This window comes from Moschus berezovskii, chromosome 6 (assembly GCF_049115385.1).
Source record: "Moschus berezovskii isolate FMDL1 chromosome 6, NW_MosBer_1.0, whole genome shotgun sequence".
In the NCBI taxonomy this organism is placed as follows: Eukaryota; Metazoa; Chordata; class Mammalia; order Artiodactyla; family Moschidae; genus Moschus; species Moschus berezovskii.
Window position 1 is genome coordinate 42,009,624 of NC_142465.1, and position 16,846 is coordinate 42,026,469.

The following is a 16,846-nucleotide window of genomic DNA, read 5'->3' on the forward strand; positions in this document are numbered from 1 at the left end:
ATTCTACAAAGGGAAATAACAGGGATTTTTGAAAGCATAAAACACTGTAGACAATGTGAAGTTTCCATGAGACTATGATGGTAGAGATGAAATCTGATGGCAGAGTAGAAATCTTCAGTAAAGTGCAGACAGAAAAGTATTTCAGATAGGAGGATGGGTACATGCAAAGGTGAGAAGAGAGCATAATACATTCAAAGTAATTAGCAAGGTTAATATTTGCATCACAGGAAGGGTAAGAAGGTGGTGAGAGAGTGTCAGGAGAAGAGATTTTATTCTAATAACAATGGGAAGTTATTCAAAGGTTTTGGGCAGGGTATTGATGTGATAAAATGTACGTTTTTTAATGTACTTAGGTGGCAATGAAAATGTCCAAAGACTGAATGTCTGGAATATTCTTTAGGAGGCAACAGCATTAGTCAGAGCAAGTGATGAAGACAGTTTTGACCACAGTGATAACAGGAAGGAGAACAGAGAATTAGATCTGGTCAAGAACTATGCCTAGATTTCTGGCTTTTGAACTTCTGTGAATGATGACACCACTCATTATGGTAGGGGTTACTGAAGAAGGTTGCAGGTACCATCATGAGCTGGGTTTGGGACGTGTCATCTTGGAATCTTTGTGAGACCTCCTGGTATCAAGCAGGCCAAATACATAGATCTGAGACTCTGGAGAGACTCATTCAAACTGAAAATACGAATTTGAGAGTCACTGACATATATATGATCGGTCTAACAGTGAGACTGAATATCGGATGTGAAGAGAAAGAATTCCAGAAACAAGCCTTAAGGAACTTCAATATTTAAAGGTTGAGTAGAGTAAAATGTGGAGAAGGCAATGGCAAGCCACTCCAGTACTCTTGCCTAGAAAATCCCATGGATGGAGGAGCCTGGTTGGCTGCAGCCCATGGGGTCGCTAAGGGTCGGACACGACTGAGCGACTTCACTTTCACTTTTCACTTTCACACATTGGAGAAGGAAATGGCAACCCACTCCGGTGTTCTTGCCGGGAGAATCCCAGGGACGGGGGAGCCTGGTGGGCTTCTGTCTATGGGGTCACACAGAGTCGGACACGACTGAAGTGACTTAGCAGCAGCAGCAGCAGAGTAAAATGAGCTAGCAAAAGAAGTCTGAAAAGGGCAAGAGGTAAGAAGACCCCAGGAGAATGGCTTTGTTTCAGAAGACAAGGAAAAGGATTGTTTTAAGGACAGAATGATTCGCTATTGTGAAATCAGCTGAGGAATCAAGTAATGAAGGCTGAACAGTATCCTTTAAATTCCAGGTCCTAAGAATGATCGGTGGCCTTAGCAGGAGCTATTCCAGGAATGATGGGGGTGGAAGCCAGATCGAAGGGAGCGAGGAGTGTGTAGGAAGTGTGTTGTTCAACAAAAATTTGCTATTTTATGAGCCTTTCATATGTATGCTCATTATCTAACAGGATGTGGCAATTACGTATGAATAATATTCAGTTGCCTGGTTATTCTGTAGGTTTGTTGTTGATGAAAGACAGAGAAAAAGGAAGAGGAAGGAAGAAGGAAAGAAGGGAGGGAGAGAAAGACAAACATTAAATTAAGTCAGTGATACTAAGTAATAACTGCAAATGAGATGCTGGTCGGTGATCTAAATGTACCAGCATCACCTTCTGTTTAAGACTCAGGGGTAAGATTTCACCTAAAACACTGGAACATGAAATATTTCACTGCATTTGAAGAGCAGACATTTACCTGACACTAATTGCGTCTAGTGAAACATTTTGTGGCTTGTTTAATATTCTGTTCCAAGGTCTCTCTCCTCAGCATAGCCAATTAAAGAAAAGAAGAAAAGGCCTCTTACAATTAAAAGATATACTTGCCTCCAGAATTCTTTTGCTTTTATCACATTGACTGAACAAACATTATACTAGACTTACAGTCACCTAGGAAAAGGCTTTTATGAGTAGAATTTTACTTATTTCTATTCATTGCACACAAGTTCAGCATGTGATTTAAAAGAAAATATTCACATTTTTAAAAACCTATATTGTGCCCATTATAATTTCTCCTTCATGTTCCAAGTTGCATTAGTCCTTCCAGCCGTGCCTCATGTCCTCCTGCTCAATCCTCTCCACTGACTTAACCCTGCTTTCAATCACTAGGTCTTCTGCTACTCTTGAGGTTTGTCCAATATCATTTTCCTCTGGGACACTCTTCAACTCTCAAAAGTCTCCATTTCCTGTCTCCTCCTCCACCAGTTGGAGGAATGATTCACACTTTCCCAACACCTTGAAGCCCTAGAGTGGAGAGTGAAAATAGTCATATGTTTTATGGGAGAAAGGAGTGGAACACTGGTGCCAGGAAGATCAGTGACAAGGACTTGTCCTGAATGTCCCCCCCACACCCTAATATCTTCAGGTTAATCAATTGGTCTACAAATATGTAACTTTCATTCATTTCCACCCACTTTCTACTAGAATTTCTCTCTTTTATACCTTTTAAATATTCTTATAAAGGCCCACTTGAGCAGATGTCCATCAAATTAAAATATACAAGTTAGTGCCAAAGGAGGAACTGAGTTTCTGTGATCTAGACCATTATAAACTTTAGATTTTTTAACTTCTCACAAGGAAGAGAAAGGACTTTTCAGAAGACAGTTTCTCTTTCACCAGTAGTGTTAAGGAATAGTAGTGCTGGGAGATTACGTGAAGGAGAAGGGAAACAAAACAGAAAGAGTGAGAAGTGACTGCAGTGTCTGCTCCAGTTCACCTGCCTCCTAGCCCAACTGCTCTTCACTGAAACAGAAGAACCAAAAAAGGTTGAAACAACTTAAAGTAAAAATAAGTTTCTTAAAGTAAAAATAAGAACATTCTAAATTTTATTTGAGCCTTTACTATTTTCTCAATCCCAAACTATTGTGTATTAGATGTGTTGCATTTGCTCACATACAAAAATTTCAATTCATCTATAGACCACTTTTTGGAGCCAATTTAAGGAAAAAATAAAATCTGTGACTCACCACCAAGACTCTCGTTAGTCTTTCAGCTACAAGGACCCAGTTCCTATAGATAATCTTTTCCCTGATCCTGAGGAACGCCTGCTGCTTCCAACATGATAAATATGCAGTACTTTATGTAGTAATTATTCTCAACTTTTCCATGCTCCAACCCTCATTTTTCAGCACCAGATCTTTACCTTAAATGAACTCATCTTGCTGATGTACATATTTTTGTGCCTTCATTTCCCCCTATTATTCAGATCAAAATCTTACCATATACTGTGATTTGTCCTTTTCTCTCAGTTTCCAAAATCCAACCAGTTATCAAGTCCTCTAGTAAACAGCAACTATCTGGTGACTTCTGTTTTATATCAATACTGACTCTCTGCTCAGATGTTTTCTGTGACCCCTCTATGGGTGTCTGGGACTTTCTGGTTCCAGTTCACAGCACACAGAAATCAAAAATAGCTCAGAAATGGTCAACTCTGGCTTTCCTTCTACCTAAACAGGCTACAAAGATGGAGGTACTTTGCTGCCCATTGTTAGAGCTTGAAGTTGAAGCCACTGGCTGGTGAACTCACAAGTGTCGGTAGGGTGCTACGTGAGGGGCAGGCTTTTCACTAACACCATAAGGGTCTCTGGCCCAAGTGGAGTTTGATAGTAACATTTGTTACAAAAGAAAAGAGAAGAAAATATGGAGTTCCTTTGGTTGATCACCGCCTATCCTCTTAGAAGACACAGAATCAATCATGCATTCAGGGGAAAGAAATCCATCCAAGTGTCCCCTCCCTTAGCCCTCCTGCTTCCCTGCATTTTCCTCTTCTCAAACATCTGGAACTGCAGAGATCAAGTCCCCTTCCCACTTTTCTTCCTGGGTGTATAGGGCATTCCTTGTGTAAAACTCCAATTCAGCTATGCCTGCCTCTTGATTTGTTAATGTGGAAATTCAACAAATATTTTACCTCCCTAGCACCAAATCATTCACTACAAAGACAGTCTTACTACAAAATGTTATTTTAAATATCAGATTTTGGAGTAATATTTGCTTTTGCTTTCATTCCTGCTATAAGTACCTGTCCCTACCCACATACACTGGCGCATGCGTGCACACACACACATACACGCGCACACAGGAAATGCATGGTATTAACTGGCACATTTGTATTTGTTTTATTGGGTTTTTGAACTGCAGTTTCTGCTACTTTATCTTTTCCCTCTAGTCTCTAACCCTAAACCTATCACCATGGATGCCATGTCTCTTAAATGACTCCCTGGTTACTTTCCCTGCAGCTCAGTCCCAGATATGGCAGTTATCTGCTCAAAACACTTTTACTGCCTCCCTCCCTGCAAAATAAATTCAGAACTCTTAGCAATGTGTGGAAGATGGTTTGCAAAAAATGATCACAACTTTTCCCATCCCTGTATGCATAATCTGTGCCATATGACTTTGCTACTCCTGCCAACAAGAGAAGGAATCTGTTTTTCCACCCTTGGAATCTGGCCTTGGTCATATGACTTGCTTTGGTCAATGGAACGTTAGAAAAATGTGACATATCTGAGACTTACAGAGTGTTTGCACATTGGGACTTGCCTTCTCTTGCTACCTTTGGTCTCCAGAGTCAACCCATGTGAAGAAGCCCATGCTTCCATCCTGCAGAATGAGGCCTACTAGAGAATGGAGCAGAGCCGTGGTCTCTAGAACCAAGGTCAGCAAACTCCAGTCACAGACCAAATTCAACCTTCCCTGTGTTTTGGTACAGCCTGAGCTAAGAATGGGCTTCCCAGGTGGCACAGAGGTTAATGCGTCTGCCTCCAATGCGGGAGACCCGGATTCGATCCCTGGGTCGGGAAGATCCCCTGGAGAAGGCAATGGTAACCCACTCCAGTATTCTTGCCTGGAGAATCCATGTAATGAAGAAGCCTGGTAGGCTACAGTCCACGGGGTCGCAAAGAGTCAGATACGACTGAGCGACTGAACAGAACAGAACAGAGCTAAGAATGTTTTTATAGAAAAACATTAACATTTGATTTTATGATAAGAAGCACTACCTTTGAACCTAATTACGATATTACCCATTCCCAAAAAAAGTTCAGTTGTCCTTATTAGAAGACCTGTATCACAAAAGAAATTACTCAATTTTTGTTTTATTTTTAATTCTGTCCATAAAAAATCTATGGATATAGTTTCATCTCTTGTTATATATGTACATATGTAATATCATCAATGTTTTCTTTTGACCTGCAAAGTCTGACCTTTTTACTACCTGATTCCATATAGAAGAATTTTGCTGACCCTGCTCTGGAACACCCAGCCTACCAACTACAAGTCCTTTATGAAAGCCATTCTAGAACCCCACCCAGCCACACTGCTGATGTGCTGCAGGAATCAGCTGACTCTGCCCAAACCAGCCAACCTACAGAGCCATGAGAAGTAAAATATTCTTGCTACTTGAGATACTAAACTTAGGGGTGGATTGTTATACAGCAAAATCTAACTAATTCATAACATATGCAGACAATGAGATGGTTAGATAGAATCACCAACTAAATGGACATGAATTTGAGCAAATTCCGTGAGATAGTGAAGGACAGGGAAGTCTAGCATGCTGCAGTCCGTGGGGTTGCAAAGAGCTGGACATGACTTAGCAACTGAACAACAACAACAGCATACGCAAACTGCTTATGATCTGACTTAGGACCCTGTATCCACGTCACCTCACCTCTAAACTATATTCAGAAATCTCAGTTCTATTCAATTTCACAAACCCACCCTGTATACTTAGCCTCCAGCCCTCCTTCAGTCTAGAATGTGCTCTTCCCCCAACCACGTCTTTTGGACTCTTACTCATCAATGGTGACCTTCACAGGTCTCCTGGTCTACTCAATTTCATGATGCTCTGATATCAAGAGCAATTTTTCCTACATGATAAGTTCCATGCTCTTTTCACCATTATGTCCCATCTACTTGACCATAATATTTATTAAATCATGTCTCCATTCTACTTACACAGCTTTCTTGCCCATTAGCCCTGACATATACATAACTTGAATCACTCTTGAGGATATCTGTGATTTTTGCTAACCCTCCAAAAATTACACTCTAAACAGTGACACCTTGACGTTATTCTTCAGGAGAAGATATTCTTACCAATTTACTTGATAAATTTCTGGTTTGAGTCTATCAAAGAAAAGAGATTTGACTTATGCACTATATTTTGATGAACACAAAACATATTATTTGTGAGTGGGAGAAAGAGGCAGATTTTACTCTTCACTCTTTTGTGCTCATTGTACTATTTCCTTATGTCCCAAAACATTCTCAATTTTAACTTTTATTTTGGCCTGAAGATGTGTCTCTGTGCCATTACTTTATTTTTAAATGTGGTTTTAGTGCAGAGTAACCATGAGTCACAAAGAGGTTTCCTGCCAAGAACGGATCACCTGACTCTCCACCACCTTCCAATGAATGACTCCGCATACTCCATCCCCCTAATACCCCAACTATCTCATCCTCTCTTCCTCCTTTGTCAGGAGGAATAAACTCCTTCCTTACATTGAATTTTATATCCCAAGGTAAAAAAAATTAGAGTTAACTGGTATATTTTTCTACTGTGAAAATATTTTTGGATATTTCAGTATAAAATGAGGTTCATCACAATTTTTCCATAAATTTTTTAAAAACGTATTTATTTAATGGTTTTTTACTTAGTTACAGTTTTGGGGAGAAATATGTTCTATTCTTTCATCTTTTTTCCTCTTTCTTTCTTCTCAACCTTTCCTTTCTTCTTTATTTTTAACAAACATTTCAGTTCAGTTCAGTTCAGTCGCTCAGTCGTGTCCGACTCTCTGCGACCCCATGAATCACAGCACGCCAGGCCTCCCTGTCCATCACCAACTCCCGGAGTACACTCAAACCCATGTCCACAGAGTCGGTAGGATTGACTAATGTATATACAGTGACAAAGACCCTTCTCTAAGGCTTTCTGTTGCTTTAGTGCACTGGAACTTAGGGGAGCAATTTCCACCACCATCCCCAGGGCACCTGACAAACTCTGGAAATAGTTCGGTTGTCACAATTCAGGAGTGTAGGAGTGGGAGTACTATTGGCAATATAACGGGTAGGGCGCAGGGATGTTGCTAAATTTTCTATAGTGCACTGGGTAGCCCCCAAACAATAAGGAACTATCTGTCCCCAAATATCAATAGGGCTGAGGTTGAAAAAGCTTGCTCTAACGTATCCAATTTTTTTTTGTCACAAGATCATTGTTCACAGGAGAATAATTTCCCTTTGTCATTCCTCTTGACTTTCATCTCAAACATTGAGAATTCTAAATTCCCATTTTATTAAAGCTATGGGAATTATCCCATGGACAGAGGAGCCTGGTAGGCTACAGTCCATGGGGTCGCTAAGAGTCAGACATGACTGAGCGACTTCACTTTCACTTTTCACTTTCATGCATTGGAGAAGGAAATGGCAACCCACTCCAGTGTTCTTGCCTGGAGAATCCCAGGGACAGGGTGAGCCTGGTGGGCTGCCGTCTATGGGATCGCACAGAGTCGGACAAGACTGAAGCGACTTAGCAGCAGCAGCAGCATGTCTTTTTTATTCCTACTACTGAATGCAATATATCCTTTCTCTTGAATCTCGCACTATTTTGTCTGTGCCTTTCTCATTGAAGATGTCAAGCAACTGAGCACTGATCATGTTACTTTTTCTATGAACCTAGTGATCTTTATTGGAAACTTGGGGAATCTCTCAATCTCATTGGACCGCAACTTTGTCACCTGTATAATAAAGGTGACTGTGTGATACCTCTAATACTCTTTCCAGCTCCTCTCTTTTAATTCCATCCTTGTCAATCGTATGTGATCCTTGTCCCCACATACCAGTATGCAAATGTAGTCATACCTCTGAAGGACTCTTGTTCTAACTTGTCACACCAGCACCCACCAACATCCATTAAAATTCTTTTCATACTAATTATAGAGTTCTGGCTCAGTTTGGGGGGGAATTGAGAAAAACTCAAAGCAATGACTAAGAAGTTATTGATAGACACATAGAGATTACAGTGGTTTAAATATGAAATATCCCAAGTGGTTACAAATATCAAGAGAAGAGGGCTACATCTCTATTTCATCTAACATTTTTAGTCCCTTAATCCAAGTGGAATTTAAAACACTGTCCTACCACTTATCCCTATAGTCTGTCTTCTCAGAATGGTTTTCTGAACCTTGGAAACAACCTACATATTATGTAAATAATGAGGTGTCATATTATAAAGAGTGAGATAATTATATACTATTTTAAAGACATAACTAAATTGTTTACATTTTTAAATCAAAGTAGCAACATATTTCAGCTCTATGTTTAGTCAAAACAGAGATTTGGGAAATAGGGGCTTTTTATAGCTTGTCAGTCTATTTTTATTGTTTTAATAAATCATTCCATGATTAACCATATAGTCTGTTTCAATTAACTTCACCTCACAGTGTTCTTTAGAAACTCTAATTACACCTTAGATTACCATTCAGAACACCTGCTCCTGTGGGTTTCAGTAATTTCAGCCTTGAATATTTTGACATAAAGAGCTATAATCATTGAGAATTTTATGGTTTTTTTAAAAGTATTCTGTGCCCCACCTTACTAGCTAACTACAGCCTACTTTATATGCCATGACTTTTTGCTTACTGAAGCTACTTGCTTTTATCTTTCATCTTGAGTCACTAATTTAGGGAAATGTGGATACTTAGCATGAAAACCATGAGTGTCTAGTGTCCCCACTTTCAGCTTATATGACATATAACAGATCACTACCATATTGGAAAACAAAAAAGAGAGATCTGAACATTAAATTCCTAGAGAGCCCATTCTCTTATCTAATGACATCATTAGGCAAGATGTGTCAAGCTTTCAATGAGATAAAGAATACCACACACACAATGATGTCTTTATTCCAATGTAAGAAATTTAAATGTCTACCTACAGTTTGTACACACATCTTGTGTATTTACCCACCCTAATGACAAGTGGTAACAATCAGAAGTCAATTGCACATACAATTCTCTATTATGATTAAATTTCCCCTATCTCTTTCATAACTGACATGTTAAGATTCACATTTTTAACCCTCACTGTTAGTGTGAGGAACACAAATTAGAAATGTGGGATATGGCAGTATTAATTTCCTTTGGTGGCTCTGAACAAGTTTGGTGGGCATATATCTTGCTGTGCTGTGCTTAGTTGTTCAATCATGTCCAACTTTGTGTGACCGTATGCACTGTAGCCCACCAGGCTCCCCTGTCAATGGGGATTCTCCAGGCAAGAATACTGGAATGGATTGTCATGCCCTCCTCTAAGTGATCTTCCCAACCCAGAGATCAAACCCAGGTCTCCCACACTGCAGCCAGATTCCTTAGCATCTTAGCCACCAGGGAAGCCCAAGAACACTGAAGTGGGTAGCTATTTCACCTGGAAAGCCATACACACCATTCTGGGCTCTAAGAAAATAGGCCTAGCTTCAAACGGACAAGGTGTTCATCAGTATTGATGATTTATTGCTCTTTTTGTAATTATTCAGATGTGAATATATTTTAGCATCACTCTTACCTATCCCACCAATACTCCAACTTTCTTGTCCCCAATTATTTTTTATTATAAAGTCCAGTATACATCTAACCACTACAAATTCCAGTTGATAAACTAGGATATTTGCTTATACTAGTCTTAAAACTGAAATTATGCAAGTAGTATAATTAAAAGAAAAGGTTTTGAATTTTATGTCCAAGTGCAATATGAAAACAGCCAACCCTAAAAGTGATATCAGATGGGAAATTATGCAGGCACTGTAGGTCATTGAATCCAAAACTTGAAATTTCCATGACAGCAACTTCTATATCAGTAGATTACATCTTGTAAAACTATTTGGTATGATCTAATAGCACATTAGAAGTATGTGCTACCACTTGACCTAGATTTTACTACTGAGGGAAGCAAATGTTAAATGAAATACCTTCTCTTCTCTGCATTCTCTCTCCTCCCCTGCCAGAGACAGCATCAAAACAGACTTAGTTTTTATTTTACTTCTCTTTGACTAGGTCTACGTCCTTTTGGCCTGACTAGTAAACATTTACTTCATTTTTATTTTTTGAGATACAAGCTGTATCTCAACCCAGAGGCCATCCATTTCAGTGCCAAAAGCATTTTTGCCAAAAGCAGCATTAACAGCATTTACCACAATTAAATCCCAATAGTACTCAAGTTTTGAATTAAGATGCTACCCTTGACCTTTGGGAGAGGTGATTTGCCATTAGGTTTATTAAAGTAGCTCTGAAACATGTTAGAAAAGTGTTTTTTCTTAAATGCAAGATGGATGGGAGTTCAGATGTAATCAAGGGTAGGTTCATTTAGCCCAGCTGTACCACTGAGATTTTGACCCAAGACTGAAAAGTCAGAGATTCATCAAATTTAAGAGCCAGAACAAACATTGAGAGGATCTCCTCCTCGCTGAAAAATAAATAAATAAATTCCATAAAGATGAAGCAGATGCAAGAATTGATTGTTGTAAGGAAACTCATCCTATACCCCAAAAGCCAACAATTTTTGGTACTAACAAAAGGAGATCAGAAAGAAAATGATACAAACCACTGCTTTCTGTGCTGCCTCCATCTTTGTCAAAGGCAATAATCTCAAGAGAGAAACTGTGCCTAGGAGTTACTTTCTGGGAAAAATAAATTTCTCTAGCATTTCAGTTTCAAGATTTCTTTATTATTCACTCACATCTCCCACCACAATAGTCATCTCTCAGGAGAGGACTAAGTAATAAAGTGAAGTCTCTTTCAGGCTGCTGTCAGACCAGAATGGTGTTTGTATCATTTGGCAGAAACAAGTGGAATAATCACCAGGTTTTGAACCATTTGAAGGGAGCCTTCCTAGGAGATAGTGAAAATAGCATAGTAACTAACTTTCCATGTCTATTACTGCTGGTGGGCACAGGCTCCAGTCCAATAACAGTGAAAATGATCTGTATCTTTGAAGACATAACCTCAATAACACCCTTTTCCCCCCAACTTTCCTTCTCTTCCATGTACACCTCAAAAATGGAGTCACAGTCACATCTTCCACTGATAAAACATTTTCATTTTTCGTGCTTAGTCGCTTAGTCATGTCCGACTCTTTGCAACCCTTTGGACTGTAGCCTGCCAAAGGACTCCTCTGTCCATGGGATTTTCCAGGCAAGAATTTTGGAGTGGGTTGCCATTTCCTCCTCCAAGGGATCTTCCTGACCCAGGGATTAACTGATGACTAGACTAGGGTCAATATCTGGATTGGTAGGGAAGGGAAAGAAAACAGATAGCTTGCATTATCTCCCAGATTAGCTGCAGATGAGCTGGACATCAGAAAGTAGGGGATGGATTTTTTTTTAAGAAACCAGAGAAAGGTGGACCCCTGTGATCTCAGTTTATTTTAAATTTCAAAAAGAAAAGATTGCTAAAGTAAAAACCTCTATGTAATCTTTTAATTCTTTCAAAATAGGAAGTCAACTTAGTATATTTCATCAAACATCTGTCCAGGACCAACAATGGGCAAGGAGATAAGATGTTGTGGTTGAAAGGGCATAAGACTTGTAAACAGAAAGCTGTGAACTTGAGTCCCAGGTTAGCCAATTGCTGGCTATTTATACTTGGGTTCTCACATATACCTTGGAGTTTCTCTTTCATTATCTTTGAAATGAAAACAAGGCTTCCCTGGTGGCTCAGAAGGTAAAGAATCTGCCTGCAATGAGGGAGACCCGGGTTCAATCCCTGGGTCAGGAAGATTCCCTGGAGGAGGAAATGGCTACTCACCACAGTACTGTTGCCTGGAAAATTCCATGAACAGAGGAGCCTGGTGGGCTACAGTCCATGGGGTCACAAAGAGTCAGACATGACTGAGCAACTTCACTTTCATACTTGGGTTCTTATATATACCTTGGAGCTTCTCTCTCATTACCTTCAAAAAGAAAAGAGTGACCTGGATTATGGAATTATTCTGAACATCAAATGAAGTGAATATTGCAGAGATCCCAAGAATGTCAGTTATGACCATTTTACTCACAATTATATCTTCTCACCACCCACTCTCCCCAACAGCAATACTGAATTGGGCAGGTACAGCTTGATCGAGAAGCATATTAAATGAGCACCATTCCCTAATGATTTCAGAGAAGGGGCTATGTTAAGATTTTTTCTTAAGTTAGCCCCCACATTCTCCAGTAAGCCTTCACTTTATTTCAAGAGTTTTTAAATCTTTAATCCTCTTATATAGGCAACTGGTGTTCCAACAATGGATAGGGATAGGGCCTTATGAATTTTTCCTGACCTGGAATGAAAATGTGCATTAAGGAGAAAAAATTCCAACAAGTATATTATATTTATGATTTAATTTGCCAGGGAAAACATAGAATGATTTGTATTTTCTCAGTGGATCCAACTTCTTGTTACTCACTATTAATTTTTTTATGAGTAGGAAGCTGACATTTAGATATATTCTGAACATTGGCTGACATTAATCAAGTTTTCAACAGACTAAAACCTCCTCCTTTGTTTAATTATATGCTTATCTTATTACTCTCAAACCTATTTCTAGATGATAAATTGTCCTGACCATTGTTGTTATCGGGGAGGAGGTGAGTGGGAGTTGGGAGGTGGGGCAGGGGATGTGATTAAGATAATAGAGCTATACCATACAGTTATTGGTCCTGAGCACGTGGACCAGCATGCCTATTCTTATAAATAACAACTTTTTGAGTTCAGAGACTTGACTGGAAATCGCTTTTATCTTTAAGGACAAAGATTGCAGTTTGTGTCTATTTTGCTTACCATTGGATCATTGGCTTAGTTCGATTTGTTTTTGTTTTCACATCTTTTACTGTAGTGAACACAAGAGCAGAAGCTGACTGTGGCTCAGATCATGAACTCCTTATTGCCAAATTTAGACTTAAATTGAAGAAAGTAGGGAAAACCACTAGACCATTCAGGTATGACCTAAATCAAATCCCTTATGATTATACAGTAGAAGTGAGAAATAGATTCAAAGGACTAGATCTGATAGACAGAGTGCCTGGTGAACTATAGATGGAAGTTTGTGACATTGTACAGGAGACAGGGATCAAGACCATTCCCAACAAAAAGAAATTCAAAAATGCAAATGGCTGTCTGAGGAGGCCTTACAAATAGCTGAGAAAAGAAAAGATGCAAAAGGCAAAGGAGAAAAGGAAAGATATAGCACCCCACTCCAGTACTCTTGCCTGGAAAATTCCATGGACGGAGGAGCCTGGTAGGCTGCAGTCCATGGAGTCGCAATAAGTCAGACACGACTGAGCAACTTCACTTTCACTTTTCACTTTCATGCTTTGGAGAAGGAAATGGCAACCCACTTCAGTATTCTTGCCTGGAGAATCCCAGGGACGGGGGAGCCTGTTGGGCTGCCGTCTTGGGGTCGCACAGAGTCGGACATGACTGAAGCAACCTAGCAGCAGTAGCAGCAACAGAATCAGAAGATATTAAGAAGAGGTGGCAAGAATACACAGAACTGTACAAAACAGATCTTCATGAACCAGATAGTCACAATGGTGTGATCACTCACCTAGAGTCAGACATCCTGGAATGATGAGTCAAGTGTGGACCTTAGGAAGCATCACTATGAACAAAGTCAGTGGAGGTGATGGAATTCCAGTTGAGCTATTTCAAATCCTAAAAGATGATGCTGTGAAAGTGCTGCACTCAATATGCCAGCAAATTTGGAAAACTCAGCAGTGGACACAGGACTGGAAAATGTCAGTTTTTGTTCCAATTCCAAAGAAAGGCAATGCCAAAGAATACTTAAACTGCCACAGAATTTCACTCATCTCACACGCTAACAAAGTAATGCTCAAAATTCTCCAAGCCAGGCTTCAATAGTACATGATCCATGAACATCCAGATGTTCAAGGTGGATTTACAAAAGGCAGGGGAACCAGAGATCAAATTGCCAACATCCATTGGATCATCAAAAAAGCAGTGAGTTCCAGAAAAAAATATGCTTCTGTTTCATTGACTATTCCAAAGTCTTTGACTGTGTGGATGACAACAAACTGGAAATTTCTTCAAGACATGGGAATACCAGACCACTTGATCTGCCTCCTGAGAAATTTGTATGCAGGCCAAGAAGCAACAGTTAGAACTGGACATGGAACAACAGACTGGTTCCAAATCGGGAAAGGAGTACATCAAAGCTGTATATTGTCACCCTGCTTATTTAACTTACATGCAGAGTTCATCATGAGAAACGCTGGGCTGGATGAAGCACAACCTGGAATCAAGATTGCTGGGAGAAATATCAATAACCTCAGATATGCAGATGACACCACGCTTACGGCAGAAAGTGAAGATGAACTAAAGAGCCTCTTGATGAAAGTAAAGGAGGAGAGTGAAAAAGTTGGCTTGAAGCTCAACATTCAGAAAACTAATATCATGGCCTCTGGTCCCATCACTTCATTGCAATTAAATGGGGAAACCATGGAAACAGTGGCTGACTTTATTTATTTGGGCTCCAAAATCACTGCTGATTGTGACTGCAGCCATGAAATTAAAAGACACTTACTCCTTAGAAGAAAAGTTATGACTAATCTAGACAGCTTGTTAAAAAGCAGAGACATTACTTTGCTGAGAAAGGTCCGTCTAGTCAAAGCTATGGATTTTCCAGTAGTCATGTATGGATGTGAGAGTTGGAGTATAAAGAAAGCTGAGTGCTGAAGAATTGATGCTTTTGAACTCTGGTGTTGGAGAAGACTCTTGAGAGTCCCTTGGACTGCAAGGAGATCCAACCAGTCCATCCTAAAGGAAATCAGTCTTGAATATTCATGGGAGGGACTGATGCTAAAGCTGAAACTCCAATACTTTGGCCACCTGATGCGAATAACTGACTCATTTGAAAAGACCCTGATGCTGGGAAAGATTGAAGGCAGGAGGAGAAGGGAATGACAGAGTATGAGATAATTGAATGGCATCACTGACTCAATGGACATGAGTTTGAATAAGCTCTGGGAATTGGTAATGGACAGGGAAGCCTGGATGCTGCAGTCCATGGGGTCGCAAAGAGTCAGACATGACTGAGCAACTGAGCTGAACTCTAGTGAAATACAAGTGTAAATCTTTGGGAACTTAATCGTTAATTCCTATTTTAAAATATTCTTAAAATTAATTCTAAAAAGGTGTTTGCCTTGATATCTGCTATGCATATCCTAAAGCTGTTTCCACAGCTTCATTTCTCCTTGCTGCTATAGGTTTTAAATGGGAAATGTATCGAGTCTTATTCCCTACTGACTATAAGTCTGGTGTATTAATTAAAAAACAAAGGGTGTATTAATCATATTTTTTAAATGTTTATATATTTCATAATGCTTTGACATCTTTGTGGTTTATGGACTTGGGGATGAACTGACCCTACAATGGTCAGCTAATTCCTAGAGATAGCAAACAACTTACCTTGAGCAAGACCTTGATGCACTTAACCATCAAAGTGATAGACAGGGAGGCCTGGCATGCTGCAGTTCACGGAGTCGCAAAGAGTCGGACATTACTGAGCAACTGAACTGACTGACTGACACACCCTAATGTCAGCAACTGTTACTGCCTTGGTCTTTATCCCATACCTCCCCTTCTCCCTATCTATGCCCCAGGGAGGGGGCAAGTTCTTGAAACTTAGTCTCCTGTGTTCCCCTTTTGCCTGGCAAAGAAATAAAGCCACTCTTTCCTTCTCCATAACTCTGTCTCCATATTTCTGTTCATCATCAGTGCACAGAGAGCCAATATTTTGGCAGCAAATTGAAATGTGTGTGTGTGTACTTAGTCTCTCAGTCATGTCCGACATTTGAGATCCAGGAACTGCAGCAAGCTAGGCTCCCCTGTCCATGGAATTCTCCAAGCAAGAATACTGGAAAGAAAGTGAAAGTGAAGTTGCTCAGTCATGTCCAACTCTTTGCAACCCCATGGACTATAGCCTACCAGGCTTCTCCCTCCATGGGATTTTCCGGGGAAGAGTACTGGAGTGTGTTGCCATTTCCTTCTCCAGGGGATCTTCCCCACCCAGGGATCCAACCCGGGTCTCCCACATTGTAAGCAGACGCTTTACCCTCTGAGCCACCAGGGAAACCCTTAAGTGAATAAATTACAAACTAAATCAACTATATATCCTGACATATATAAAAAGGAGGAGGAGGATGGAAGCAACACAAATTACCGTAAGTGAGCAGCCCTTGACTGTGTAGGTACCACCCAAGGTCTCCAGTTGACTCCACCGTTAGACTTGGCTGCAGACACCATCCAGGAACCAGAGCTGCTCTTTCCATCACACCAGAAGGGAACCTTCTTTGTCACCCAAAGAAGAGAATATTCATGGGAAGGGGCATGGAGAGAACCCAAGTCTGTGCCTTCAGGCACCTCTTCTGCCAGTCTCCAAGCAGAAGGCTTAGCCTGAGCTGTATTCTTCATCTTCTTCTCCTTCAGGTTAATGGTGGTAAAATGAGGCAAAGGAAGAGCCTAGAACTTGGGCACCTCCCCTTTCTGTAGTTGTTTTATTTTCGCCTCCTTCTGTAAGTGACTTTTTTGAATCAAAAGAGAAAGGGCCTATTTCCACAGCTCTCCTCAGTGGGGTTTTGGGCTTAAAAGGTTTTCCATCATGGGGCAGTTGCTGAGCTCTTATCACTCACGACTGCTCCTCATCCTCACCCTCTTGGGTGGGTTTTGAGTTCTCTTCTTCCAAACAAAGGCAGGAGGATTCAGGAGGGAAAGAGCTCCATGTGGAAAATGTAGGTCATCCAGAGGAACCAAGACGTGGTGGCTACTAACAGATTCTTCCCAC

At 40.3% G+C, this 16,846-nt stretch overlaps 1 non-coding gene across 1 annotated transcript; it reads left to right on the plus strand.

Annotated features, from left to right (window-relative positions):
- The first annotated feature begins 3,498 nt into the window (after window positions 1–3,498).
- On the plus strand, window positions 3,499–3,645 carry LOC129537308 (small nucleolar RNA SNORA62/SNORA6 family). The gene has a single exon (XR_008681976.1). It is a non-coding gene; the product is annotated as a small nucleolar RNA SNORA62/SNORA6 family (small nucleolar RNA).
- The last annotated feature ends 13,201 nt before the right edge of the window (window positions 3,646–16,846 follow it).